General features: G+C 38.3%; 1 protein-coding gene across 6 annotated transcripts in view; it reads right to left on the reverse strand.

Moving 5' to 3' along the window:
* MACROD2 (mono-ADP ribosylhydrolase 2) overlaps positions 1–13799 on the reverse strand; it is an 852188-nt gene that overhangs the window by 258996 nt on the left and 579393 nt on the right. The gene's annotated exons all lie outside the window — the stretch shown is intronic.

The raw sequence follows: 13799 nt of genomic DNA on the forward strand, positions 1-13799 counted from the left end.
GGTTTCTACCTATCAAATCCATGGATGCTTTCATTACTTAGGCACCTTAATTTAATTTTCCTTTAAATTCCTAACTTGGGGGCAGCAAGTCATTTGTGTGAGGATTTAAAAATAAAACCCCATAAGCTGTATGAATCGCTCTCAGTAGGTTAGATTAATAGAACAGGCTTTGAAGAGATGGAGCTGCAGGCATAGTGGACAAGCAAGCAACAGGGTTAGAAAGAGTCATGAAATTTGGCATACAGCTGTGTAGATACAGCCTTTCTTACATCACACATCACCCTTGCACCATAAACTGAAACAAAGATACTGCAAAAAATTATAAATTTTCAGTTTTTGGACTCATATCTTCTTTAACCCTTTTTCAGAATTTGTGCAATGCAAGATTAGGAAAAAACGCAACGCAAACCAAAATCCCTCCACTGAATCACTTTCCCAAAACATCACTCGCTGTAAATTGACTCTGCAAAGATTTGCCCCAGCAGCATGTGTACTGTTCTGAAGTGGCAGATGACAACAATTCATCAAGAAAAACAAGTAAAATAGTCAATTTTGGATAATACCAACATTTAGCATGTGCTTCATTTGAATACATTTCTCAATAAAGCATATTTTTACATTTTAAAAAATAAACTTTCCAAGTCCAAGATAGAAAGCTAGCTTAGACCCTGCAAATGTTACTGTGGATACTTCTATTGCTGCTGGGAAAATAAATTCTTGTAACATTTAATAATGCTGCTGATATCATCAAGGCATATGTCTCATGACACCAACTAACCATCACTAACGAAACCCAAAGCGGGGACTTCCAACAGCCTCATTTTCATAATATAAAATAACAGAGCTCTAAGCAGACCATCTGCTCAAATTAGTAACATCCTAGCTAACAAACTGGGACTTTTTCACACAGAAATTCCATACCCTGAGTGTGGTAGCTCTGCCTGGACATAAAATGAATGCCATGCAGAGGGACAAATGTGTATTTCAGACAACTGATATACTATTGTTTATGCACTGAATGGTTTATTTTCAGAACAATTCACCCTCCAGCAAGATTAACTTTTCAGGCTTGTTTTTCACTCCCTTGCAGCAGGGTAGCTGGCCAAAATGGTGATAAAGCACTGAGTATTGTATAGAATCTCTCCATAAATTGTACACTGTTTAGAAACTGCTGCCATACTAACCAGTCTTAAATAGAACCTTATCTAGAAAACTGGTTTTCAATTACTACTAAGTCACCACAATGTAAAGGAAATAGTTCAGCAACCTAAATAAACAGCCTTGAATTCTGTTTGCGATTTCAGAAAATATGTTGAAATCCATCATAGCCATATATGTAGAAGCAGGATGAAATTAGCCTCCTGTTGCAAACCTTACACCAGCACAAAAGCCCCTGTGTCTCTGATTCTCAAACAGAAAAACATTTTTGTTTATAGGACTGGGCTATAGGAAGATAAACCAAGACAGGATCTGTTAAAACATGCTTTTGCATCGTTTTTATCTCTAGCCTACATTTGCCTGCCGTAACATTTCTGGTTTGCTTCCACCTGCACCCCCATTCCCTCTTTCCCACTTTCAGTGAAAAAGCAATCTCAGGAAGCACGTGGGAATCAAATTACTTGAGAGAAATGAGCTCGAGGTGCCTCACAGTTTACTGACTGCTGGAGCAGCAGCTCAGGCAATTCTGGCTAAAGGCTCAATTTCACAAAAGATAAAACAGGTAAAGTAATGAGTGACACTGGGCCATGTTACTGCAGTGAGTACTCCTCCAGCATACTGAAAAGGACAAGGGCACAAAAAAGCACACATTGGCCATGAGGTACAGGACTTCACTGTGTTTAACTGCCTGCAGAAAAAGAGAGGGTTGGCAGGTTGTATGTCATGGACAGGTGTGTGGCGAAGTGCACCTACCCACAGACACAGGTATCTAACTTGTACTGAGCTTTTTGCATCCTCCACTGCCACAGTGAAAACCTTGGCAACACACCAAAAAACCAGTGCAGGCTGTGTCGGCTTCCCGAAGAGCTGCTTCAGCAAGTGACAATTTTACTGCCACCACCTGCATTTTGCAGTGCCAACTGATCACATCTCACCATCCATGACCAGGATCCCAGCTCCTCAAGTACAGCAAAATCCTGGATTCGAGCAGCCACTCCTCTGGTGCCCCTTTGAGTTCAGAAGCCGTTCTTTACAGCACAACTTTCATCATCACAGCTGATGGCACAGTGGGTGCAAGCCTTCTAAGTCAGTGGAAACCATCACATTAAGTACGCCTCATCTGAACTCTACTGCTTTTGGTATGTCTTTGCACAGATACTACCCACAGTGACAGCCTAGGAAAGCTTTGAGAGGTCTTCAAACTTACAAGAATCTGCAACTCTTTCCAGGGCTTTACCAACTTATTCCTGGAAATTGTAACCTTGACCTGTGAAACAGCTGGCAAAGCAAGCTCTAGGCTGTGACACTCCTTGCAGTCATCATGGCCATAATTTTCCTGCAAAGGCACAATAAGATATGGCAGAATTATTTGGATATGAAATAAATGTGCTGTTTTAGAGGAGAAGAGTGTGGAGGATAACTAAGATAGTACCTAGAGATACTCACTGATATTCCCATTACATTTTGTATTTCTTCCCTGGAATGCAACTGGTAAGAACATAAATTGTCCTGTTTCATCAAAGTACACAAAATATGCAATGAATTCCCTGTTGTCAGACACCCTTGTGCAAATGCTCAGTCCTTTGTGCTTGGGGGATTCAGAGGAGAAACATTTACTAATTATGAATGTCTCCTACTCTGCCTAATTTATCTGTGCAGTATCAGGAAAACATATACCAGTAGTCCATAGAATCATAGACTATTCTGAGTTGCAACATACCCACAAGGATCACAGAGTCCAACTCTGGCCCTGCACAATGTTCTTCAAAGCATAACAGAGCAACAAGGATTTTGAGACACAAAACTAACAGAAGTCTATTTCAGGGCTGCGAAATTTTGTGGAGATGCTGGTAGCTCTATCTGCCTCTTTTACTGGGCTTGATCCAATCTTACAAAAAATGTCTAACTTACAATTAGGTAATGCCACCTCCCCATGAAAAGCCCATTAACAAAACACAGGTATTAAGCAATCAAACTTTAATATGATCTAAGGATTATGATAAGAGATTATAACAGGAAGGCTATAATACTAACAAGCAAATGTCAATCCAGAAAAATCACTTCAGTAGCTGTAGCGATAAGTGTTTGTCAGTTCAACTGAGATGCCTAATGTTTTCTGTAAATCAGCTGCTCGTGGTAAAAAAGGTCTGTATCCTTTTTTGCTAGTACAGCCTAAGTGCTAGGCAGGTTTTTATTCATTTAAAATGTTCTCTTCTCTATGGATTCTAAAAGGCTTATCACAGGTTTAATATTTTTATTTGCCAGTTTTAATGGTTTAATTTTGAAGCAAATCATGAAAAGAACCAAATGCACATCAACACAAATAATCATTATGTATTTTCATATTTTCCTCAGAAAAATATCTACACTGGCATATTTGTGCATATATCAAGATGTAACAGTTTGCAGACTGTTCCTGTGTGCTAAAACCAACCCTGAGTCCCACGGCTTAATCAACAAGACTGTTAAAATGGAAAAACTTCCATGTTTTAAGTTTATAAATTTGTCAGTATGTTTACAGATATATAAATGATGCTCTCCAAATAGTAGCTTGTCACATTTTTAAACTGGGGGACTGTACTGAAGGCCATCTCTGCAGTCATTATGACAGGGTATCTCCACCGTGCATCAAGTACTTGCTATGTGGGAATCATCAGCAGCAGATGGCACGGAATACAAAGATGCTTTAAAGGAAATAAGTGGGAAAGAAGAGAAAAAAGGTAGTAAGAATTTATTCCATACATGTTCTGAAACCTGGTATTATTGTTGGTACTGTAAACACCTTCTGAATCACAACCAAGACATAAATAACTGCGCTTCATTACGGCCATGTGGGTTAAGGCCAGCTATTGACAGCACAGATGATAGTGCTTAGGACAATAGAAAATAAATGAGATGCACAGTCCAGCATGTCTGAGGTAGGGTTAACTCAATACATCCACTTGTCCCTTCAGCTGTGAAATAAACAGAATAATCTTGCAACTGATCCCATATAATCATCTTGTCAGAGATGTATTTTAGTAGTCAAAATGAATTCACTCATGAATTCATGTTGATTCCCATTACCATGGTAAATCCATTCTGTTTGGAAAGAGATGATAGTATTCTACCAAAAAGCTTATTGTGTTGCTATTCTTGAGCTTTTTGCTTTTTTCCACTCACTCTTCTTTTTCTTTTTTTTTTAATAACCATTGTCACATAGTGATTGGACAAACATGCTAAGCTCCTACCTTGATCATTTTTGTGGACTCTCATAACTTGGAAAGAAAGTACCCTCATTTGGATCAGCTACTTTGAAGACTAAACTGAAGAGCCATGAATCTTCTGCTAAATAACCTACCTTGCCTTATTGAACTCATTCAGCCAGAGAAAGAAAACCTTATTTGCTGTCCACTCAAAAACTGACTCTAAGAAAACGGAATTAAGTACTGTGAAAAGCCAGTAACCTTTCTGTTACCCCAAAAAACAAAGCTGCACCAATTCACTGTATCCTTCACAGACCGTGCTACAGTAATTAATTATCATTCCTGTAAAACAAAGAAGGGGAAATAAGAAATTTTCAAAATGCATAAACAAAACATTATTCTGAAGAAATCATAATATGCTTCTCAATTGCTCCCAAGAAAGGTACAAACCCTTACATTTTCCTTGAGTGAAAAGATTCAGCAGCAACATAAAACTACATGCAGTTCCTGAAGAATCATTTTCACCTGTGTTCAACTAACATGACAGATGCAGCTGGTGGAAGATGGTTAATAAAGAAACTCACAAGAACTTTTCTGCTCTGATACAGTGACACAAAGCTGGTAGAAAATTGAAATAAGGGACGGCCTTTCTTCATCCGCAGAAGTACACTGGGTAAGACAGGGATCCCTTCTTAAGTCAGTCAGGGTCAATGCTGGCACCAGGGAATATGATAAAACTCACACAAGCCAGCAAAATCAAGACAAGTTGGATGTCAATATACATGGACTTCTTGGTAACAGGGCTTGCTCAGTCTTGGCTTGTCAGAAGAGGTGCCTAGTGTGTTCTGGCTGATAGGGGCCCCTTGTCTGACCAGCACATCAACTCACCTGCACCATCTACAGCTCAGGTGCCTTTCTATTGTGTATCTGGGCTCAGCTCAGGGCTGCAGCTGAAAGAAGCTGGTTGCCAAAAGGTGGCTACAATGCAAGACCAACTAGGTCACAGCTGTTTTCTCTGAAATACACAATATCACACCACACTTTACTTCACGCTCTGCCATGTTATCATTGGAAAAATACCTGCCATATAACTGTGTTAAAAGTGTCAGCTGAACAGAGACATACACTGTAATCATGTAGGTCATGTAAGCAGAGGCTTGCACCAGTAAGTCTAAAGATTCCACTGCAGAAAAAATAGAGTTCAAGTTTACTGCATTGTTTGATAGTAGCATTGGAGGGGGGAAGAAATTTTAGTGAAAAAGCATTTACACTTGGACTACTGAGGAGGAACGGTATTCCCCTACGAGTACCTTGCTGCAAGAAGTATCATAATGCCGTTCTGAAGGAGAGCTGCATCTGTGTAAGAATTTCACTTTTCTGCAGTAGTAGTAGATTTTTTTTTAATGAGAAATCTAGGTTTTGGTTTCGCTTTTCCAGCATTTGTAAAGGAGTATGCTTGCAGGGGATACATCATGGAGAAGTGGATTCTGTAGCAGTCTTGTAAAAAAAAAAAAAAAAAAAAACATTGCAAGCAATAGTTGGAGACTCTAGGAAGCAAAACTGCCTCATAGCTGTGCTGTTTGCTGTGCTGTGTGATGGAGCTTTTCTGTCTGTCAGGGAATTTCTAATTCCTAAGCAGAAAATTAGGCTTCAAGATGAGCACAGTACGGGAAAGATCAGACAGACACCAGCACACCACTGAAAGCAAAAAGATCTCACTGCTCTGGCCATTAGCATTCTTCTACGGGAGGAGAAAGCGTAGACAATGCAAATGCAAGTGGAAGATATACTCACGCAGACAGTTTTGCAATTATAAAATCTACCTATGAGAGTGTATAAGCAATGTCTGTGTAAAGTACACAGCTGTTTAAACACATGTATGCAGCTGTTCCTGAGCTCAAGCACATCATTCTCCTTTAAATACACTTTATACCATAACCAGAATTGCTATTCCAGAAACAACTGTTGTACAAAGAAATGTTAATTGAAAGAGATTTCAAAGTGTACATGAGCTTCCTAATGCAGAGTATTAAATCTTCTATTTCGCCATATATAACAAGCAAGTTGGGTTTTAGGGTGGCAACATAATACAGCCAAAGTAATTTGAAACAAAGTGTAAAGCACTAGTCAGCTGTGAAATCTCCCATCATACACTGAATTGCACAGCAATGGGATATTGGCTTCCGTGTAGTTACAATTTCAACACGGTTAAATATTTATTCTACACACCGATTTAAATAAAAATGCCCTGTTGTTCTCAAGTGCAGCAAAGTGGAAGGAATCAATCCTACCTTCCTAACATGTCTTGATAATGCCACAGGAGATAAAACCCAACAAAACCAATGCCCATGCACCCACACACTCCGAATTCCACTTGAAACTGGCACTTGCTCTTGAAATGTGTGGTCCAGGGCATTGGACCTCCTTAACCTCCACTGACACTATCCCAAGCCCTCCCTGACACAGACTGTCTCTATGCACCAAGGGATGACCTGTTCAGCAGTGGGAATAAAGTAATGATTCTGTACCTTGCCAAGCACTGTTCCTCATGGCTTTTTGCTATTGATTGCAGGCTCTAACTGAAGGCCTATCTGAAGTAGAGATGTTCTTGATGTGCCACTCCTTACTGAGTTTTGGATGTCTATTAATATATCTGCCAGGTTGGGCAGGGGGAGAAGGGGTAGGAATTGCCATGAGAAGCTCGCTCTTCTTGCTGACGGATCTTTGCGCAGACAGCGGGAGCCGGGAAAATGCACTGAGGAGCAGCAGATTGAGGTGGAGGAAGAGGAGGAGAGGGAGGGAGCATGGAACCTCTTGTTGCAAGATGGGGAGTCGGCTTCTGGGAAGAAGGGCTGAACGTAAGAGAAAATATCAGGGCTACTGGTTTTGCTGGAGCTCTCAGTACTTTGTCTCAAATAGGGAGCACACCATGACAGGAGTTACAAGAACTAGGGGAAACACATGCATGTAACGTACATAAGACACCACAGCAAAATGAAGGAAAATAGCAGCATAGAAAATCTGAGAAACTTCAGAGGAATAAAACATGCACAGGCAATAGTGAAAAAAATACAAAATCACATAAAGAACACAGACAGCATTGCCAGCCCAGCTCTAGCCCTTAAATCACTTCTACCATGTTCAATTGCTCTAGCAGATGCAACACAAAGACCTAGCTGGATTATCTAAAACCAGCAGATATTTGGGGAAGGCCATCCACATACAAGAACAAACAAAACTATCTCACATTATTTCTACTGAAGCACTGCTCTTATCTCCTCTCCAAGGGAAATCAAAGATTTCCTAAGAGCACATAATCAGCTGAAGTAATATATACTTACTCCTTGTGAAAGAAAAAAAAAAAAAAAAAGGAAATAAAGATGTTCTTTTATCTTCTTTCCCAAAAGACATATGAGGAAGAAAGTTATAGGGCAGGTTGGGTGAAAAAGCAAGATACTATGTCTGGCACATTTAATCTACTTAGTTTAGTCTTTTTAACAAATACATTATTGATTCTTGGTTTGTCTTTATTATTCACACTGTGGATTTTTTTCAATTCTTGCCTCAGACTGCAGTAAGCCATACTAAAGGGTCACACCAGCAGCTATTGTATTCAGGAAATCTACAACAATTCAAAACTGAAATATTTCCACCATGTGGAGTTCAAAAATGCCAGTACACTTGGGAGGAATGGGGGGAGGTGCATTCTAAATTTGATGCTTAATGCTTGTTCTTCACTGTACAGAAAGGCCATTCATGGTACTTGAACACATACTACATGTAAGCTGATAAAACAAGTGCTTATGCAGGTTGTTGGACTTGATCTTGATGCACAATTTTATGCATTAATTTTTTAAGAGGAAAGAATTTTTTTCCCCTTGCCCAGATGATGCTTCATTTCTGTAGTAGTCATTTGCCTGGCCAAGAGGTCAGCTCCACATATCTTTTTGTCCTGCAAGGGTCACAATGTGCATTATTTGATTTTATGCTTCTGTATCTATCAGCAACCAGCCAATCTACACTATTTATCTTCATTTCAGGATGTATTGCAGCAACAACTTTTCCAACAAAAACTACATGGAATCCACTAGCACCTCTTCAACCTTCCCCACGATGCTGCACTGAAAACCTTTTCTGCATGTTCTGAGATTACAGCAATTTACACAACAGAATGAAAAGTGGTTAGAAGACTGTTTAAGTTTGGAATAATAGGGAAAACTGAATTAAAGCAAGAGTAAGGAAAAACTGAAATTTAAAACTATAGATTTCAGCAAGCCTGCCTGGTTACAATGGTGCATTACACACTTCCGATGCTCTTAGCAAGATCTCAAATGCTGAAGGATGTAAAAAAACATTAATGGGTAAAATACGAAAATAACCTTATCTCTTGGAACACCCTCATCAGAACACTTTTGACTAACAATCCCCCCAAGAAGCAGGGGCTTTTTAAGCCCAATACTGGTAGCTGAACAACAAAATAATCCAGACCTCATCAGATAATTCAGTGTTTCAAAAGATCACAGTATTAATTGTTAAACAAGTTTTTGCTACAAATACCATTTCTCCTAACATCTCTGACTTGCATTTCACTCACAATTATGCTTTTATTGAGTCTTGCATTCTTCAATCAAAAAGGAAATTAAATAACCAGTTAATGGCACATGCAATTCCAGAAATTCAAATCCAATTTAGTCTTGATATGAACTTTAGGTCTTATTGAACTTGTTTTAAGTAGCATTTTCAACATGTATTCTGGTAAGCTGCCAGTGTATTGTTGGAGTTTTTAAAATTTATTTTTAAATCATTATATGAGCAAACATGGGCTGCTTTAGGAAGGAATGAGATTTCCTAGCATTCAGAAAGGTGTAACAAACATCAAAAATTCTGGTTAGACCAACAGCGGTAAATCCAGCCTTAAAGTAAAATTATTACATTTTGTGAGAAGCCACTCTTCAGGGGGAAACATAAAGCCCAAACACACATGTTTATCAAGTAATTTTGAACAATATTCAAATTGAGATGGGGGAAAAAGCAATAACAGAGCAAATAACAATTACTGTAGTCAGAAAGAATGTCCAGATTTGAAACAAAGGAACCAGTACTATGGTTGGTCAGATCAAGCAGTGAAGGATTTGGAAGACTGAGAAATCTCTTTTGTCCAACAATGCAGTACAAATAAGAACTTGATCTGTACCATTTAAATGTAAATTTCTTACGATCTGTCAGACAAGTGAGATTTAAAGACCTTCACTTAAAAACCCAGGCATCTCCAAACCTAGTCTTAAAGTGAAAATTGACCTCCCACCTCAATTTCCTTCTAAATGTGGCCACATGGCCGCAAAGAGGTTATTTGTTCTCACATTTTAATAAATTTAGATTATGTGTATGGTCGGCATGAGATGACCCACACTACACCTAGGGAAAACCACCCTTTCAAGGCAGGTCCATGCCACAGTCAAACACAATTGAGAGGATTACCTAATCCTCTCAGAAACATGACATCCCAGGCAGATAGCAGAAGGGACATGGAAAAGCATTTAATGCTTTGCAAGGAGAAACCTCATTGATTGTTAAACAATGAGGCAAATGAGGGAAAATAGAAGATTTTTAATTGGGGGATACGTAAAAAGAAGTTGTCAATTCAAAAGAGCTTATTGCATCACCACAATAATGTTAGATTTAGAATCAAGCTTAGGGAACAGTTTATTCAATGTGATTTCCATTAATTTTATTAAAGTGTCCTCACTGCATATACAATTACACTCAAGATTATTCACTTTATCATGACAGGTGCACATCTGCAGATTGTGAAAAAAAACCCATGAAATATTGAGTTGGGTTGGGATTATTTCAGTGAATTATTGGTATGCAGACACTAGCCTCCACAGCTCAGTCTTCCTCACAACTCTGGGAACAGAAATCAGTTAAAAAAACCCCAAAACTGCAGAAAGGATGGAAAGTTGTATGCATGTATCAATGCATGGGTCAAAATCTAGAAAGAGAATAACAGTACCTGGGAGTGAGTGAGGGGAAAAAAAATTAGAAACAGTTCTGCAAACTCCTCTTGCAGGAGGTGGGAGAACATTTGGGAGTGAGGGTGTGAAATTGAGCCTGGGAAAGGTGGGGTTCAGGGAAGACCTTTGCATCTCACTAGGTAAATCTATTTTAAGTGACAATACATTAAATCAATTTTCCCTAAATGAGGACTGTTTTCCCCATTATAGTACTTGGCAAGTCATCTCCCTGTCTTCATCTTGGCGCACATATTTCTTCATCTTGTCTTTCCCCCTGTCCTGCTGAGGAGGAAGAGAATTAAGCACGTGGCTGGGTGGGCATCTGTCAGCCAACATCAAGCCACCACACAACCACAGATTCCTCTGCCATGAAACATTGTACATGTTCTACTCTTTTTTCTTCACCAAAACACACAACTTGAAAGCCTGCAAAAAGAAGTCCCAGTCACATGCAGAAAAACCATAAGAAAGGAAGGGGATGGAAAACTAAGGCATGAGAGTACTTGTACTGGTGAGATCAACATAAGGTAGACATTTCCAGTTAAATTTACAAAACTAAGAGACTGTCATCCTACAAAAAAACATGGTTGTTATTTAGAGATCAGTTGCTAAAGAAAGGGCCTCCACAGAAAAGCAGTTCTGATGAGTCAAATCCAATGAGATCAATACCTATTTTTATGTGTATTATACATATTTATATATGAACTTCACAAAATAATCTCATGCAGTTTGGAGCTGATAAAAGTAAAATCTGATGAACTTACAGTAACTATCACGAGACAGAAAAAGAATAACATACTCAAAGTTTGTGGTGTTATGCCACTGAAAGACTGAATATTATTATTTAAAATTATTACAAAAAGGAAGGGCACAGTTTCTATATAAACCACTTAAGAATAAGTAAAAATAAGGTAAACTAGCGCTGTAATGAGTACTAATCAAGTTATGTTGAAACCACTGTATAACCAGCAGTCTTAACTTAAAAGTATTCTAGGAATACAGAAATAAAGTGGTGGGCATCCAAATGAAAGAAGGATCTCTAAAATTCAGAAAGGTTAAGGAAGACGGATTTGTATTCCTTAGAAAATAGGAGATTACAATTAAACCTTTGTGAAACAAAATAATTTGAAGAAACCAGAAGACTAATTGCTGCAGATTATCTGAGTTCATGCAAACATCAAAAGTCAAATTAAGACATCCCTCCTCCAGCAGGAATTTGGAAAAAATCCTCTAAACAGATGGAAAGAGCAGGAAGAAGCAGTCAGACATACTTTTGCAAATTTTAAAAACTGCTTAGAACACATTTGAAAGAGCTTCTGTGCAATAAGAGTCAAGGGGGGAAACAATGAATGTGTGAGCTTCTGGGACATTTCCTGTGCTAAAATTTTAACATCAAATTTGTTTCTTATGATTTCCCATCAGATTCCACATCTACCTTTCTCATGTGCTGCATGGGATAATGCCACCAGAAACACACCAAAAAGAACTGTTGCTTTGAAAGGATTGAAGTACTTTTCAAAATCCAGTAAACAAATAAAAAGCCCACAAACCAGTAGCAACAAAGCAAGTTCAAAGTGTGGAAGAACATTACCTTCTAAATCCAGACCTAAGAAATGAAGGTGCAGCTGTCACACCCTTGTACCCCCAGGAGTTACTCCATGCTCAAACCTGCTGGCTGAAACATTTGTGTGGCCATCCTTTGCTTTGGGCCAAATCAGTGGGTTGGATTGGATCCAACAGCTTCAGTGTAGGTGGTTTTTCACCTAGCCACACGTTTTGGGATCAAAATGGTTTGGCTAGGAGGTGGACTGACAGACCTGAGGAGGCAATGAGTCCCTGCTTGGGGCAGCTGTGGGCTGAGCATTCTCACAGCAGCTGGAATTGGAGTACAAATAGTACTTAGGACTTTCTGGGTGTTTGATGTTGGTGGTTTTGGAGGTTTTTGATAAAACAAAGTGTCTTTTAAATAACTGCATCTAACGTGTGCTAATGTGATGATACTGTCTTAAGCACTGAACATTATAGACAGATAATTCAGGATTGGACTGAAGCCCATGATTATCTTCTAGCATTTACTGTGCAGATATTTAGATTTATCCTGAAGGAAAAGAGAGTTTCATCATCAGTCCTGACATTTTTGGGGAAGAGAGCAGCCTTACAATTTAGAGATCTGTAGACATTAATGTATTTAGTAGGCAGTGACAAAAACAAGCAATAAATACAGAGTAACCTAAATAGCACAGATCATACATTAAAAGTTACAAAATTAAGGCTACACATGAAATTCAGACAGAACCATTTTGTTTAGTAAGTAGAAAATCAGTGAAATATGTTGACAGTAAGTCATAAAAACAAATAATAAAAATAAGTAGATTAAAAAAAAACTGTGGAGGTAAGGGAAAATTTAAGACATCAAGAATGATAAAATGTGGAGCCAAGGCTGAAATTTATTCAGTACAAATATCAAGGTGACCTCTTCTTAACAGAAAGCTTTGATACCATGAAACTTCAATAATTTGTGAAAACTGTTCTATCAAGCAAACATAACTTGTTATCAAATCCAATTTTTAAAAAGTAGATAATTTCTTGAAATCATATGCAATTTAAAATTAATATATTTTTATGAACTTTAAGCCTATGTTTTATTGGTATTAGTGCTGATGGAGAAATGTTTCTATTTATTCCTTTTCAGAAAATGCTCATCTTAGTTAAGGTCAGCATAAATGCCATGTAATCAACATGGAAAACTCAGAAGAAGGTCAATAAATAGGAAAGAGAGTCTTGAAAACATGGAACAAGTTAAAGGATTTGGAAGCTAATACTTTACCCTCAAATGGCTCAAATTCCACAGCCAGAACACCACTGACTGCCTTTAGCAAGACTATTTTGAATATGCTGGCATTATTAAAGAAATTCAAGGCCAGAGTAGTTACATATTCCCACATCACTTGTGTACAATTTTGGAAAATATCAAGTGAAAATATTTGTGGGGAGTTACACTCAAATTTGTCAGTTGTACATTCTCTAACTCTTGGCTACCAATCAGGGTAACTACAGTCACTGCTTCTGTTTACTTATAGTCAATAAAACATTGACAACTACACCATGCTACACAACTGAGAGAGGTATAGGATTCCATAACATGAAATCCTCGTTAGGAATTCCATGGAAACATTGCCAATATGCATTCTCATTACCTGAATCATGGCTAGCAGCTTTGATTAAAAGTGAGCTTTGAATCTCACCTTTTTTTTTTTTTATTTTGGGAAGGGCCTACTATACATCAGTGATTCATGGCTTTACTGAAAACTAGTAAACTGTAGCTTATAATGTTGATAGCAAAGTACAACAGAAGATTTCTAGGGCACTGACTGGCATGGCCAGCACATAAATAGCATCACTTGTTTCTTCTATATTGTTTCTAGTACTGTGAAAAATCTGT

Source organism: Vidua chalybeata, chromosome 3 (genome assembly GCF_026979565.1).
Source record: "Vidua chalybeata isolate OUT-0048 chromosome 3, bVidCha1 merged haplotype, whole genome shotgun sequence".
Taxonomy (NCBI): domain Eukaryota; kingdom Metazoa; phylum Chordata; class Aves; order Passeriformes; family Viduidae; genus Vidua; species Vidua chalybeata.